This window comes from Octodon degus, unplaced genomic scaffold (genome assembly GCF_000260255.1).
Source record: "Octodon degus isolate 3935 unplaced genomic scaffold, OctDeg1.0 scaffold00041, whole genome shotgun sequence".
Classification (NCBI taxonomy): Eukaryota; Metazoa; Chordata; class Mammalia; order Rodentia; family Octodontidae; genus Octodon; species Octodon degus.
In genome coordinates, this window is record NW_004524617.1 from 8,639,671 (window position 1) to 8,655,269 (window position 15,599).

Sequence of the window (15,599 nt, forward strand, 5' to 3'; positions counted from 1 at the left end):
TTTTTTTTTTGCGGAACCGGAGATTGAACTCAGGCCCTTGCGCTTATCAGGGAAGCGCTTACTCCACTGAGCCATCTCCATGGCCTTTTAGCATATAAATTTTGAAGTAGAAATTCAATCATAGCAGTCATTAATCTCTACTAGGCTTCTTCTGATATTATCATCAACAGGAGAATAAGGGACACTTCATTACTTGTCATGGCGGCACAGGTCAGGAGTTGCCACATCCTACCAGCTACAAGTTTATTAACTCAATGTTCGAGAAAGCAGTATTCACCATCTACCGAGGATGAGATATCTCAGGCAACATCAGCAGTAATTTTTTAGGGTAACTTCTTACAGCTTGTAAAAAGGGGAAGTCTAGGTGCTGAACTTGTCATTACTGGCATAAATAGTAATGTTTAGATATGGTTGAAAAGTTCTTTAGGCCAGGGAGATAGATCTGTGGTATAAGCACCCAACTGCCAAGAGTAGGGACTTGAGTTTAATCACTGGTACAATGAAGAAAAAAAAAAAAGAAAAAGAAAAGTTCTCTAGATCTTCAACCTGTGCCTTTCTTAGTATTTTGTTGAAAGAAAGCAGGCATTTATAGTAGCTATTTTTGATGAGGACCTTCTGATTGTTCTGGGTTTCTAGTTTGTTCATCTAGAGATGTGAGGTGTTTAAGTCAAAACCAAATAAAAATAAAACAAGATGGAGAACAACACCAACAACAAAAAACCAGAACACACTGTTATGCTGTTTCATTGGAGATCCCTAACTGGTCATTTATTTTCTCTCCATTTTTCAATTATTTTATGCTTTTCTTATTTAGGTACACTTAGAAAAATAAAAAAAGTATGCCTACTTCATCATTTCAAAAAGAAACTTTCAGTAATTTTTGGACAGTGATCTTTTCAAGAAATTTTTTTGTCTTGAAAAAAGTTGAACTCAGGACCTCATGTTTGTCAGGCAGGCATTGTGCCACTTGAGCTAAATCCCCAGCTCTAGGAAATTTCTTTTTTCTATTGGTTGTTTAAAGTTCTTTAGTCTAGGGCCAGCCAGATACCAGATAGCTTAGCGGACTGAAGCACTGGCTTAGGCAGATGCAGGGATGGGAGTTCTATCACCAGTGGGCCATACCAACCCCACCCCCAAGGTGCACTGAGATGGTGACTGAGACTGGGCAAGGTGGGGCTTGCCTGTAATCTCAGCACTTGGGAAGCTGAAAACAGGAGGATCACTATGAGTTTGATCTCTGTAGTGAGACCCTATGGATTCTGTACTAATTATGTAATAATAACAATGACAGTAACAATAATAATAATTCCTTCAGTCTAATTACTTCATTTATCCAATAAAGTTTTGTTTAGTTCCAAATGCGTGCCACGTTTCAGGTATTTGAACATTAAAATTATTCAGTGAGAGCCTTATGGGAAAGCCAGTAATTGAATATGTAATATACACTAGGAGATAAATTTGAGAGCAATTTATTATGCAGGGGTAATAGCTACAATATTATTATACAGTTTGTGTTTATTTTAGTGATTTTTACAAGAGGTTAGTATTTGAGTTCCTATTTTCCTTATGAGTTATACAGTTTTGCTTACTGTAATATCTAAGAATATTGTAATTTGGCAAAATATTTTTAAATTGAAAATTCTGTGAGCATAACACCTCTAAAGAACAATTGATTATCATACAACATATAGAACATAAGTTAAAGCGGTGAGTATATGCATTTATCTATATCTGTTTATCTCCAAAATATATATAAATATATTTGAATGGCATAATGTTTGAAACGTTGTGTCAAATTTGAGAAGTTTAGAAGTTTAACTGAGTGACTTAGCAGACCAGTGAACTGAGACCCTTAGCAGCAGGCAAGGATCTTTACTTTGTGAACATCCTCATCTTGTGCAAGAAGAGGGCAGGTTAATATGGCTTTACTATTTATACCTTGTTTTTATATTTTTCTGCTGGATGGTTAAGACCAAGAAAAAGTAAGACCTATATAACAAGAAATGTAACTTTTGTATCTGACAAGGTGAGTTAAATTCCCTCAGGATTTACCTTGAAAGACTATACCACAGTATGTAGGTCCTTTGTCAGTGTCAGCTATGTGGATGAGTCACGGCCATTGCTTGAATAATTTGCTCTCTGTGAAAGCCTGAGAGAGTGTTTTCTCTCCATGTAACTCTCCTTAGGCACACTCTACATTATCAATCACTTTCCTCTGTGGTCCCATAATCTCCTTGATCAGTAAATTTGGAGCACAACTGAATTACATGATGTTACAATACAGATTCTCCTATGTCATGAGTCCTCACTGACCGTGAAAGGCCAGGGACAAAATGTTGGTTGTCCTTCCAGCCCTTCTTTTTCTCTAATTTTTGGTCTGCAAACTTAAGTTGTTAACCCTCCAGAAGAGAAGCTTAATGATATTATTACCCTACAACATAGGCAGTTGAGACCAACCTCACTATCTGTCTGAACATTAAACATCCTAGACATAACATGGAACAAACACTCTACATCAAGTATTAATATGTTAAATTTTAAATCCCTACCTTATGTGAAGAAAAAAAAAATATCTTAAAAAGAGGAATAAACAATAACATTTTTACACAGAAATTTAGAAATCTAACCATATACAGCTGTAAAAGGCTCCAGTCAACAACTTCTGGCATTGCCAGCCCTATGGACAACTCACTACTATTATGGACTACCAGACCATATTGGACTATTTTGCTGAATCACGCACCGACAGTATTTAAATGGCAATGGAATACCCATCTCTGAAAAAACTAAACAAAAAGGGGAATACAAATGAAGTACTATTTTGTATCTATATATACAAAATAGTTAGCATAGATATATAGTTAGTTTCTCTTAATTCAATCAGAAGAAAGGTTTGTACTAGTAGTGTTTGGAATAATAAATAGTACATGTATCTAAAATTTTATGCAGTAATTGACCATTCAGAACTATGTATTATATAGCTTCTTATCATGGCAAAGTAATATGTGGTCATAAAAATATCAAAAAACAGCTATTTTTTTGATAACTTGTACAGTGTTCATGCAATGAATACTATGGAGTATTTAAAACCAGTTACATATATGTGAAATACTTGCAAACTATAATTCAAAGAATTGGTAGTAAAACATGCAAATGATAATTGTTATGCAAATGACATACAAGTAGGTGAGTATATACTTCTTATAAATAAATGTACATGTTTGCATCTGTTTATATACATTGAGGCTTATCACACTTCTGCTTTTTAAAATTAATTTTATTGGTGCATTTTATTTTATTTGTTTGTTATAAGCAGAATAGATTTATTGAGTGAAAGAAAGCTCCTGTCCAAGAGAGGGATAGGAGGGGGGCCCAAGCGGTTGGCCCCTATTGGTACATTTTAGATAGACATCATGATCATTCATCATAAGGAATTTGTATGTATATGTAATGTATCTTAGTCTTCTGTTTTCCCCAATCTCCTTCCATCCCTGTAGCCTTTCTTCCCTTATTTACAAAAGCTATGTTTCCATTTTTCACTTCTATTCTTTTCTTTTCCCTTCCCTCCTTTGTTCCTTTTCCCATTTGAGCATTTTCTTTCTATTTCTATATACCTATTATACATCTTGGTCCTGATTTACCCTTTTCATTTCTCACACAAGAGATACAAGTCAATATTTCAAAATACATGTCCTGCCTAATTTATTTCATTGACAAGCATAGTCTCAAGGTGTATTCATTCACATAGGAATGTCTAAAGTTTATCCTTCTTTATGGCATAGTATTACTACATTGTATAGAAAAACCACATCTTATTTATTCATTCATTGGTTACTGGGCATTTGAGTTGTTTCTAAAATTTAGCTATAATCATTACTGCTGCTATAAAAATAGACATGAATATATCACTGTGCTATGATGCCTTTAATTCTTTTGGGGGGACACCAAGAAGGGAAAGGGCTATGTCAAATGGAGCCTCTACTTAAAGCTTTTTGAGGAATCTCCACACTAATTTACACAATAGTTGCATCAATCTATACTCCCACCAACAGTGAAGAAGAGTTCCTTTTTCCCCATAGCCCTGCCAAGATTTTTTATTGTTTGATTTCTTGCTAATGCCATTCTTGCTGTAGTGAGATGGAATCTTAGTGTTGTTTTAATGTGCATCTCTTGAATAACTAGTGAGGCTGAAAATTTTTTCACCAATTCATTTGAGAAGTGTATATTTATCTCAGATGCTCATTTTTGGATTGTATCTCTATTTTTTTATATATATTTGGTACAGGATCTCATTATGCAGCTTGGATTTATAGTGATCCTCCTGTTTTCAGCCTCCCCAGTGCTGGGATTACAGGTGCATGCCAACACGCCTGGTCTTGATGGCTGCCTCAGCACCAGCCAGTACTCAACACCAGGGTCTGGTCCAGCTGGGCGTGTGGTGGTGCAGTTGGAACCCTTGTCCCTGTGCTTTCCTAATCAGACACTTAGTCCACTGAGCTATCACACCAGCCTGGATTGTACCTTTAAATTTGGGAGGTTTGATTTTTTTTCTGGAAAAGGTAGACTTTTTATAACTTTCTATCACCAGGTTAGATCATAAAGTTACAAAGTGGCTAGAAATTTGTGAAAAGGCATTATTATTAAAAATAAAGTCCAAGTGTGGTGGCATATGCCTGTAATCCCAGACGGTAATGCCTGTAACACATACACACACACACACACACACACACACACACAAAATGCACGCATGCGCACACACAAATGCGCGTGCATGAACACACACACAAAAAAACTTTAAAAATTAATAAAAAGTACTTATCCTCACAGAAATAGTATCTAGGCCTCCACTGGGATACTATAGTTCAAAAGGCTCTGGCCTAATAATTCCCCAGAAACAGTCCTCCAGCCTGTGGGGAATAGGGTCAAGAAGGATGGAAAAGGTTAGGCCAGGCCAGGCCCCAAAGTGCTCAGAGCCAGACAGGCATCTAACAGAATTGATTTTTATCAGTTCTTTATATGTTCTACATGTTAGTACTTTGTCTCAGAAACCACTGGCAAAAATTTTTCCTCACTCTTTGGGTTGTCTTTTCACTATTAGGGTTATTTCTTTGACTATACAAAAGCTTTTAATAAAGTGAGCTCCAAATTTTTAATTCTTTGGAATATTTCCTGAGCAATTAGGATTTTATTTATAAAGTCTTTGCCTACACCTATGTATTTAGTAGTTCTTTTTTAATTTTAGTACTAATTTTTATTTTATTTTTTTCCCATAATTTTATTGAGAAACAAATAGCAATGAGACAGTTTCAAACCAAATTGGTAGGACAGTTTCAATAATTAACACATTGCATACATTCTTCCTAGTGGTTAATTGCTGTACAAGATGCGGACATGATATCCTATTTACAAATACTATTAGAACAAATCCCTCTATTCATTAAGAGACTGTAACTATATATCTATCCTAACCATTTTGAATACATGGATACAAAATGAACATTCATCTGTATTCCCCCCTTTTTTAGTTCTATTATTTGAATATTATAGGTGTGTTAGTTCAGCAAAATATTCTAAAAGTCCATTAGTCCATAATAGTATTGGGTCTTCCGCTTGACTGGCAATGTCATAAATTGTTGACCTGAGTCCCCTACAGCTCAACATAACAGCATGGCTTTACTTCTTATGCTTTGTGTTTATACTTTTCTGCTGGATGGTTAAGACCAGACAAAGCAAGACCTATGCAACAAGAGTTGTAGCTTTCGGAACTGATGAGGTCAGTGAAATCCCCTCAGGATTTATCCTGAGATCCTGTACCTCAGATTGTAGATCCTTTGTCAGTGTCAGCCATGTGGATGAGTCACAGAGATTATGGGGCCAAAGAGGAAAGTGATCGATGATGTAGAGTGTGCCTAAGGAGAGTCACATGGAGGCAAAACATTCTCTCAGGCTTTCACAGAGAGCACATTGTATTTAGTAGTTCTAACTAATCTATTTTCCAACAGCTTTCATGTTTCTGTTTTAATATTTACGTCTTTGATCTATTTTGATTGTAGTTTAAAGTGGGAGATATGGTTCTAGGTTTAATCTTCAATGTGTGGAAAGCCCATTTTTCTTCACTATTTATTAAAAATATTATATTTCTTCCAGTAAATATGTTTATCCCTTTGTCGAAGAGAAGGTGGATGAGTATTTTTTAAAGTTGTTTCTGCATCTTGTAATCTGTTCCATTGATCCTTGGGACTTTTTCTTTTGCTAGTACTATGTTGTTTTTATCACAATAGCTTTGTACTATAATTTCAAATCAGAGATTGTGATGCTTCTTCCCTTGCCTCTTTTGCCCTGAATTATTTGTGTTGTTCTAAGTTTTTGCTGGTTCCAAGTGAATTTTAGGAGTGTTTTCTCTAACCTCTAATATATGCTTTTGGTATTTTGATCATAATTGCATTAGATCTTTATACAAATTTTGGAATTATCGCTATTTTCATTATGTTATTTATTTCCAAACAAGAATGAGTGATATCTTTCCATTTTCTGATAAGTCTCTTCAATCTCCTTTTTTATTACTATAGTTTTCAGTGCAAAGATCTTTTATGTTCTTCCTTGGATTGATCTCGGAGTGTATCATTTTTTGGTTATCATTGTAACTGAAGTGTTTTGTCTTACCTCTCAGTTTTTTATTTGTGTCCAGGAATAATGCATTAGTATTACCCCTTATGTAGTGTGGACTAATCAGGTCTGTAATCTCCCAAATCAGCAGACAGCAAAGGCTTAAATGAATGAGTCAAGTGATATGATTTTAGGGCTCCAAGACTTTCTTCTAATAGAATTCGAGATTTTCTGGGGGCTAAGATAAAGTTCTCTGAGTAGCCCATATTATTTATTATTTGGTTAGTATTTCGTTATCAAGACAAGAAAGGGGAATACTGAAGAAAGTGGGGAACACTCAAGGACTTTCCTAAGTAAGACATTATGTTAATTTAGGAGAACTATGTTATCTCCAGGAAGTTTTCCACACAGAAGTGAAAATATATACTGCCTGTATATATATTTTAGAGGTTAGAGACAGGTGTCCTTAGCTGTAGCCTTGTCTTGTCCTTTGAAGCATTCCAACCTCACAGGCCAGTAAAGGCTTCATTTGGGACCAGTGACTCATAAAGATTCACTTACTATGAGCCCACTGCAGATCTCCAGAAGAGAGGCCTGGGCCTTGGACAGACTCTCAAATAAACATAAAAAGCCAATTGGCTAATTTAAATCCTTTTTTTTTCTTTTTTTTTTTTTTTTTTTTTTTTTTTGTCGGAGCTGGGGATTGAACTCAGGTCCTTGCACTTGCCAGGCAAGCACTTATTCTACTGAGCTATCTCCCCAGCCTGGCTAATGTAAATCCTGCTTAGAGTTGCTATGTTGTGGTCTGTGTTACATGAATTCTATTGACTTTTTTGTTTGTTTTTTATAGACAGGGTTTCACTATGAAGTTTAGGCTGGCCTTGAATTCATTTTGTAGCCCAGTTTATTGGTTTGTTGAAAGAATTGTTAATACCTAATTGTTTCATCAATTTTGCATGCCTGTATCTAGTAATCTGAACAACTACTTTGAAGTTAATATTATGCAATATAACAATCACTGTTAATTTCCTATCTTCTTATTTTGAAATTCTGTAGCATTTTTTCTAGGTCTAATATTCTGGTCTCATATTGGTTTGATTCTGCTGTACATACTTTCAATAGATTTTTAATCTCCTGAATATGTTTCAATCTATTTCATGAATCCCATTACTTTCCTATGTTGGGTATTCATAGTTTCCACCATTTTTCTAAAGTTTCCTATTTTTTCAATGCGTTTCTATTCTAGATTCACTTACCATGCCCCTCATTATGATCATCATCTCTTTAGTTGTTTGAGAAATTATTTCTGATTTTTTTCTAGAGTCTTACTCATGTGCTTTGTTACTTCTACACTTACTATTTCAGAGTTAAGTTGGGTGACTTTTGATTTGTCCCACTTCACTGCTACTTGCAGTAGCCTTAGACAAGCTGGAGTTCTATGGTTGAGTCTTATTCCTTGTCTTTTCATTTTTTGCTTTTGTAATTTATTTTCTGTACCAATGGCTGTAAATTGCTTGTGATTTGTAGCTCTATTACTAGTATTGAGGACTTCATTGGAAGTGATTACTTTTTAGATAATCTTTTAGGTATAGCTAGATTTTGGCTTTTGAGTATGATACAAAATCCTTCCTCTTCAATGAATTAGGGATGAAAAGTTGCTCCCTGTTTTGACTAGTCCCTTGTGCTTTGGTCCTGGACTATAATACTCTTTATGACTCTCACGCAATCTTGATCTTGGCATAGAAGGAAGGACAACTGATTAAAATGATTATGTCACCTTGGCTAAAGTATTACTATTAGTAATAATACTAGGATGTAGCATAGCCTAGAAAATGACAAATTGTCGTAACTATTAATTTGCCAACTTTAATCATATGAACAAAATTTATAGTTGCATAACAAAATAAAAAACCTCAGAAATTTACATGTATTACTATTCCATCAATTGAGTGATTTTACCCTATTGTGAGAAAATTTAAAAGTTATAGGAGAAAAAAAAAGATAAAAGAAGAGAAAGAAGTTTGAAACAGTCTTGAAGGACAGATGAAGTTTACGTGAGCTTTTAGAGATGGCCGAAGGAAGACAACAGGGAAACAAAGAAGGAAGAAATAAAAACAAGAACTAACTAAACACAACCAAACTGAAACAGTGTTTATGCCCATGAAAAACCAGAATATATACTAAAGAGACGACAACAACAAGAACAGCAACAACAAAACCTAAAATAGACTTTGTTTGTGTGATTGCAAGCCTGTGGTTATCTTCTGGGATATATAGTTTTGTGATAATGTCCACTTTTGAGTATGTCTTTCTTGTTAATGATAGACAAGAGGAAGACTGTAATGGTTGATTCATTGCATAAATTTGAGAAGTTTATGTGATTTAGCAGGGATCCAGGGTCCTTACTTTGTAAACATCCTGGTCCTGTGCAACAAGAGGGCACCAAGATGGTGCAAATTCTACATTCCCCACTGGAGGGGTGTTTTGGGGGAAGTGGCTGACATACAATATAAGGAAAACAGGCTTGCTCTTGGTTTTGCTCTCGTGGCTTTTGCTCCCTTCCACCACCAAGAACTGCTGCCCCTGTCATGCACCGTGCCTTGGAGCCAGCTGATTATGGATTGAATCCTCCACAAACTGTGAGTTGTATAAACCTTTCCTTCCTTAATTTCTGGATACAGGTATTCTGTCTCAGCAATGAGAACAGTAACTAAGGCACAGACAGAGCCCAGATCCTCTGTATCATCTGAACAAGGCTGCAGTAGGATTACAGTTGGGTGCTGGCTTACCTTTGAAGAAGTTTAGGCTGATCCTGGTTTCTCACTTTGGACCTGTACCCTGAGTTGTTCAGCCCACAACACTTACCGGTGATTCTTCCCAGCTTGTTTTCAGCTCCCTGACTCTGGCCAACTCCCAGGCCTATGCCTTACCCAGACACTCATAGCCCTAAAGTAGAACCAACCCATGACTGCTCTAAGTCCTGGCTTCAGTTGGCTCTATCCCAATGTGGCATTCAGTCAATCACCTTCTCCTGGGGTCATTTGGAATGGAGTCACTTGCCAGCTCCCGCAGCCTACTGCATCCACTGCTCTGATTTAGTTGGTGTGTTTCTCCCTGTAGATCTCCAAGTTCCTCCACTGTCACCCCATCTCTGTAGGCTTTAGCCTCCTCTCTCTCTCTCTCTCTCTCTCTCTCTCTCTCTCTCTCTCTCTCAGCAAGCTAGGGAATCAGGGAGAATAGTTTGCCAAGGAGCCAGGAATCAGGGAAAAAGTGCTGTTTGCAACCTCCCTCTTTTTTCTTGAGGTCTGTCATCTCACTCTCTGCATGGACTCCATTTTACCCTTTAAAACTTTCCTGAGTATCATGGAATCCACCTCTGTCCTCTTCCCCAAGTTGCTATACTCCAGCATTTGGACTCCCATTTGCATAGAGGCTTACTTGCCATGACCCACCTCTCTATGTCCTCTTGGAAGTCCATAATTACTGCTACAAAGGGTTGGGTTACCATTTGCAAAACTTGTACATATACCACATATAAAATAAAAATACATAGATTTTTAAATATAGAGAGCAATGATAGTTATAATTTTAAGAATCTTTTACATTTTTATGTTAACATAGTACAAGATGAGATAAGTTAGATATGATATTTATGAAAGAGGTAGAAAGGGAAAAATAAGAAAAATATAAGCAAGTTATGAAACAAAAATCATTTTATTATATTATGAAGTTGAACTATAAATAAAATTGTTAAACAGTCACCATTTATGAAATGGTTCACATCTAAAATGGTAACAGTCATCTAAAACTTGTTCTACTATAATTAAATGTCAGGTATATAGTAATATTTATATTTCAGGGTCTCTGTTCCCATAATATAAAAACTGACAATAATAAGGGCTAAAACTTTCTCATTTTATCTAATAATATATGGAAAGAGCCACAAAATATGGCCTTTTTAGTATAGAGGAATTTTTATCCATTTTTTTTTCATTTATGTATTTGGTAGAAGGTCTCACTGTGCAGCTTGGACTCTAGCAATCCTCCTGTTTTCAGTCTTCCCCAGCACTGGGATTACAAGTATGCATGCTGCCAGGGCTGGGCCAGTGTGATGTGCAGGACCAGAGATAGAACCCTGATCCCTATGCTTGCCAAAGCAGGTGCTTAGTCCATTGAGCCATCTCACCGGCCCTCACTTTTAGCCATTATGAATACATAAGTATATATAGTTTGGTAAAAACTATTGTTCTTAGAAAACTAATGTGTTAGTATTTAAAGAGTTCAGAAATCTTGTTTATTTTTTAATTTCAATTGATATTCTCAGGAGAAAGTTTGTAGTATTTCACTGTTAGGTATATTGGATATAGTTTTTGAGTTTTTTTTAAAGGATTGGATGATAAATTTGGTAATGTCCATTTCTCTATTGTGATAGAGATTGTGCTTTTAACTTTTCTTTTTTTGTGTTGTTTGTTAACCAAAACTGTTATCCTGTTCTGTGTCCATGGATAAATTCATAATCGTGGAATATTATAATTGAAGTGTCTGTGGTTTTTGTTCATCAGTTTGTGTTTTGGCGGAGACAGTGGTAGGGTTGGAATGGAGAAGGAGGTTTTCAGCAAAAGGAACAGTGAAGATTTGATGGAAGGTGTACATCATTGAGTTTCTTTTATTTTATTGAAATTTATAGGGAGCTAAGAAAACATTTTCAAGGATCATTTTCCTTTTTCTATCGTGTGGAGAAGCTTGTGCAAATTTAAGAATATGTTTGTCCATGATATGGAAAGCTCCATTCATTTGTAGAGAAAGATTTCATTATAAATACAGTTTATTTATGTTTTATTTTTATTTTTTGTGGTACCAGGGATTGAGCTCAGGACCTTGTGCTGATCAGGCAAGTGCTTATTCCACTGAGCTATCTCCCTGGCTTAAAAATACAGTTAATTTCTAAGATGTAGGACAGTTGCAATTCCCTAAGTTTCATTGTTTTGCTAAGCTATGTTTTCTTTGGAATGTTTTGTTTGTATACTGTGAGCATGCTTAGCATGAAGTTCCTCTTAAAATTAACTAGCAGTGCATGAATCATATAGTTGATCTGTATCCTTCTCAGCATTTGCAATGGTCAGTGTTATTTTTTTTGTATAGATATAAGGTGTACAGTGCAGTGTATTTTTATTCTATGACTTCTAATCATTGTGCAGTGCTGTCACTGCATATTGTATGGATGCAACCAAGCCTTTGTGTTTTTTTCTCAAGCATCACAATAAAGTGAGAAAATAGATCACAAGCCTGTTTCAGATACTTTCATTCTCACTCATATTTTGAACTAGCAAAAGCTTTGAGGATGCAAGTTGTTCCAAATTTGGGTTTCACTAGTTGGAATTCTCTCATAATTGAGACCATGTCTTTTCAAATAATTGCTTGGGAGCCTGGTACTTTGAAACACATTTTAAGGTTTTATCTTTTCCAAGTTTTCTCAGTAATGTGGTTATATTATAAAGTCTCTGTGTTGTAATTACAAGTTTATATTTCTACAAACAGTGTTACTTAAAATGTTTTATTTTCTTACCTGTAGCCAAATAATTCTACTTAGGTATTTGTTCTCAGGTGAACGGTAGTATAAAGAAGAGCATCTTCTTTGTTTTCATTTTACTTATTCCACTTAAATATTTGACTCTATATATGCAACTTCAGTTTTCAATGAGTGCTAGCTATTGACGTTGTGATTTTGCTGCATTAGGGTATAGCCTAGTCTAAAAAGTAAGTAAATTTTTAAAGATCTTTGGGTAATTTATAATTTAGCCATATACTGGAGGTGCTTATACCTTCTTGAGTGATATTTTCCTGATACTTTAGGGCATAGAATATGAATCTGTATCTTTTTCTGATCTAATGTTTTATATTATCTTAATTTTTAAAATTTATTTATTTATTTATTTATTTATTTGGTACAAGATCTTGCTACACAGCTCAGACCCTTAGTGATCCTCCTGTCTCAGACTCCCCAGTGCTGGGGTTACAGGCATGTGCCACCACGCCCAGTTTCTGTGGCAGGCACGGCATTCATAGGGTTCCGGCATGACATTCAGTACTGGGGATCAAACCCGAGTCCTTGCACTTCCCAGGAAGGTGCTTAGACCACCAAGCTATCTCCCTGGCTGTCCTCATCTAATTTGAAGCATCATAGTATCACCACATGTAAATACAACCTCAAAAACACTACATTTCCATAAATCTTTTTTCATTTGTGGTTTTCTTGTCATATGTCAGCATGTGTAATAAAACATCCCATACCATTCTGTTTCATAGAGTCAGATGTATTTCAAAAGTAGAGCTGCCTTTCTTTATTTATGCACATGGTTCTCTCCAATGTCCTTACCTCTGAACCTGTAATTCTGTTTCCATGATAGGTCATTTCCTTACATCTTAAAAACTCAATATTACTACCATATCACCTACTAACATTTTAGGATGTCTAATGATAAATTTTCTCAGGGTTGGCTACATGAATGTCTTATTGCTACCTCTTTATTCTCTAATTGCCATAGAATATGTTGAGATGGAAGACATATTTTTAGGTAGGTAATTCATTTGTGTTGATCTGGAAATTTTATTTATTTATTTTTTTTTTGGTGGAACTGGGGATTGAACTCAGGCCCTTGCACTTGCCAGGGAAGCGCTTATTCCACTGAGCCCTCTCCCCAGTCCCCATTTAATTTTTAAAAAATATTTTGCTCCTAACAATTTACCTCTGACATATCTATATTTGTTTACTTAATCTGCTTGAATTTCACACCTGTAATTGGCCTTTATTTCACGAATTGTAGACTGGTGACTTCTTGTCAAATATATTTTATATTGTTTTCCTGTCCCTCTCCATCTTGCCCCTTCTGTATGTGTTTCATGCCAGATTTTGTGTCTTCCCTGACAGGCTAGAACTCTACCGACTTTAATCACTGCAAAATCCCTGGCATTTTCCTTCCTCTCTTAGCCTTGCATTCAGGCTTGGATAGGCGTTGTAAGTCTTACATACGTATGTGACCCAGGCGCAGCGTTTGATCCAAAGCCTGACATTAACTCCCATGTAGACTTCCACTGATCTCATGTCTATCTCCCTCATGGGTAGTGCTGTGTCATGTGAATCCCAGCTATAATGGCAGCCTCAAGTTCTGTACTGTGCTACATCAATTCAGTAGCTTATGCTAGTCTCAGAGTGGGGTCACAGGAGAATTTGTTTCACCCCTTGGGCATGGATATATATGGTATTCTCATCCTGATGTCTGTGAAAATATATAATACATAGCTTATGCAAGGAAAAATTGAAATACATACAGGATAACTTAGTAATTCTACTTTAACTTATATAATTAACCTAAAAATTTACACGTGAACCTAAAGGTACATAGAAACACTAATTCCTAGCATCATAGAAAGGAAAAGTAAAGTTTACCATCTCTAAAATCTGTACAGTATAAAAAGTGGTATACCAGACAATATAATTCCACATGCTAATGAATATGAATAAACTTATACATATACCCTAGGTAAGTCTAATAAATGCTACATTGCTCAGAGGAATCCAGATAATTCTCATCAAATCATAATATGTGTACTGGGCTGGGGTGATAGCTCAGTAGAAGTGATGCCTGCCTGGCAAGTGCAAGGTCCTGAGTTCAATCCCCGGTACCACAACAAAAAAAATGTGTATTGTCATAAAGAGCTGTATTTTGAAGTCATATTCCCATAAATGATAGATCTTATACCAAATTTTATTAATTTAAAAGATAAAAGTTAAAATCCAGTTAAAAATGAAACATGTTCTTTGGAGATCAAGAAAGCATTGTTGGAGTCCCCAACTTGTACCTTTTTCCCCCAATAAGATGTGTTTGGTTACACAGTAAAAGATGAGTGTGTTGTGATTTTGAGTAGTCTGTGCAAATATTATTTGTCAAGGGAGTCATTTACTTAATTTTTGTTTATCCTGTTTTACACTGTGACTTCCATAGTATCTATTAATAGAGTGTCTTACAGTTTGCATAGGCCTGTATCTTGCAGGGTTGCTAGTAAGTAACAAACAAGATATTCCTTAGTAAGATAGTAGTATCTCTTAGCATGTGGACAGAGAGTCATAATCAAAAGTGTCAGTACATTTATTAGAAAGTCATTCACTCTTATCAGACATTCCAGGAGGAAATAAACAGTCATAGGCCCACTTTTAAGTTTTCTTAAATATCAGTTTAAAATGTTAGGGGTTAGACTAGTGGTTAATTGTGAGGGGAAGAGAGGGTGTAATGATGGGAGGTGACAAAAACGATTGATTCCCTTTGTTGTTCTTCAAGTCTGACATTGTGTGATTTCTCTACTTGCGTGGTATTTATACAGTTATTTTGAGTTCAATCCCTGGTTCCAGAAAAAACAAAAAAAACAAAACAAAACAAAAGCTTCGTTATAGGAGGGCTACAAGGACCGCCAAAATTTTGGCCCTATCCTTGCAAGGTCAATTAAGACTCAGGGCATATGAGAACTTGTCCTATAACATCATGTAACTCGGCAGTGTCCCAAATTTTCTGATCAAGATTATGGGGCCAAAGAGGAAAGTGATTGATGATGTAGAGTGTGTCTAAGGAGAGTCACATGGAGAGAAAACATTCTCTCAGGCTTTCAAAGAGAGCACATTGGCCAAGCAATGGCCGTGACTCATCCACATGGCTGACACTGACAAAGGTTCTACAATCTGAGGTACAGGATCTCAGGATAAATCCTGAGGGCATTTCACTGACCTTATCAGACCAAAAAGCTACAACTCTTATTGCACAGGTCCTGATTTACCTTGGTCTTAACCATCCAGTAGAAAAGTATGAAGACGAAATATAGGAAGTAGAGCCATGGTGTTATGTTGTGCTGTGGGGGACTCAGGTCAATAATTTCTGACATTGCCAGTTAAACAGAAGACCCAATGCTATTATGGGCTACTGGACTCTTTTAGAATATTTTGC

General features: G+C 36.0%; 1 long non-coding RNA gene across 1 annotated transcript; it reads left to right on the forward strand.

The window, feature by feature from the left end:
• Window positions 1-1,793: 1,793 nt before the first annotated feature.
• LOC111816811 lies at window positions 1,794-15,140 on the forward strand. The gene is made up of 3 exons (XR_002821141.1): window positions 1,794-1,804; window positions 2,888-2,891; window positions 15,056-15,140. It is a non-coding gene; the product is annotated as an uncharacterized LOC111816811 (long non-coding RNA).
• The last annotated feature ends 459 nt before the right edge of the window (window positions 15,141-15,599 follow it).